The 1,765-nt window shown below is 37.1% G+C and overlaps 1 protein-coding gene across 1 annotated transcript in view; it reads left to right on the top strand.

Moving 5' to 3' along the window:
* Positions 1–1,765, top strand: part of ANK2 (ankyrin 2) — a 372,922-nt gene that overhangs the window by 319,871 nt on the left and 51,286 nt on the right. The window lies entirely within an intron of this gene.

Below are 1,765 nucleotides of genomic sequence, written 5' to 3'. Positions count from 1 at the left end.
GTAGTTGTCCTCATTTGCCAATTGATGTCTCTGGTTCCCTGTTTACAATCTTGTAAGCTTATTTTACTTTGGATACTTCCATAGCTATGTTGGTTTCTTGGTTATGTCATCTTGTGTATTGATGGTCGGTAGTTGTTTGCTATTATTGATTCTCCATTCAAAGAACTCCCTTCAGTATCTCTGGTAAAGTTAGTCTGGTTTTAACAAATTCCCTTAATTTCTGCTTATTTGGAAATGTCCTAATTTCACCATCATATTTGAGGGACAATTTTGCTGGGCTCTGGTAGCATAGAGCCTAAGGCACTTGACTGCTAACCAGAAGGCTAGCAGTTCAAATCCACCAGCCACTCCTCGGAAGGAAGGCCAGGCAATCTACTTCTGTAGTGATACCACTTTGGAAACCCAAGGTGGGGTCACTATGAGTCAGGTCCAACTCGATGATGGCACATAACATAACATATAATTCTTGGTTGGAAATTTTTCTTTTTCAGGGTTTTATATATACCATTCTGTTACCTTTTTGCTTCTATGGTTTCTGCTGAGAAACCAGAGCTTTTTCTTATTGGTTGTCCATTGTAGGTAACTTTTTGTTTTTCCGGTGCTTTCAGGATTCTGTTTTTGTCTTTGGTTTTGATGAGTTTGATGATGACATGTATTGGTAATTTTCTTTTGGCATCTATCCTGTTTGGGGTTTGCTGGACTTCCTGAATGGATATATTCTCATCTTGGACAATTTTCTCAGTGGTTTTCTTTTTCTGGAATTCCAATTACACGTAGGTTATTTCTTTTGATGATATACCACATGAACCTTAGGCCCGTTCAGTGCATTACCTATTTCTGAAAATTTAGTATTAGCCTTCTGGATTTCTATCTGTAGATCTTGTATCATTTCTGTTTTTTTCATTTGTTTTGTCCTTTTGTTCCTGTATTTTCTTCTGAAATTGTTCTAGGGTTTTGTCTGTGCTTTCTTTAATTTTGTCAGTGTTTTCCTTTATCTGTCTCTCCATCCTTTGAACATACCCAAGTATAATTCTTTTGAATTCCTTATCAGGGAGTTCCAATGCTGTTTCTCCCTCAGGGATGTGTTCTGAGTCTGTATCCCACTCCCTTGTTTCTACCACTTTCTTGCTTCTTTCTGTGGACTGTGATAGTCTGTTGTCTCTGAGACATTGAGAAGTTTTCATATTTAGTTCTCTGTTAAATGTTTGTGAAGAGCATTTAAGGGTGAATCAGGCTCTTCTTGATTGTAATTTATCATTGGCTAGTTGGTGGAGAAGGATCAGTAAGTGGAGCTGCAGGAGGTGCAGTTGTGGTTGCATTGTATGGGCACAGTTGCTGTCTTTCACTCAGTTAGACAAAAATAACAATAAAAAGAAACATCAGAAAAGTAAAAGCAAGCTGACAATAAATACACCACAGACACACACAGTAACAATCACCAAAAAAAGATAAGAAAAGAAAAAAAGCAATATCTGAGGAGTGGGCAATAAGAGCAAAGAGGTAGAGTAGGAGAATAATGAAGAAAAAAATGGGGAAAATGCAAAAAGAAAAATAAGGAATAGGGTTAAACATGAGAAAGAAAGAAAATGGAAACCAGCAACAGAGAAGAGAGAAAATGCTGTAACTAGAACCTGGGAAGGGAAGAATAAAGAATAATAATGAAAAAGACAAAAAACAAAGAAGAAGAATTTTTAAACAGAAACAAACTAAAAAAAAAAAAAAAAAAATCATGGCAGGACGGGGCAGGGCACCCAGGCTCCACTGG

This window comes from Orycteropus afer, unplaced genomic scaffold, assembly GCF_000298275.1.
Source record: "Orycteropus afer afer isolate SDZICR_OR568_19922 unplaced genomic scaffold, OryAfe1.0 scaffold00071, whole genome shotgun sequence".
Lineage (NCBI taxonomy): Eukaryota > Metazoa > Chordata > Mammalia > Tubulidentata > Orycteropodidae > Orycteropus > Orycteropus afer.
This window is presented reverse-complemented; position numbering and strand designations above follow the sequence as displayed.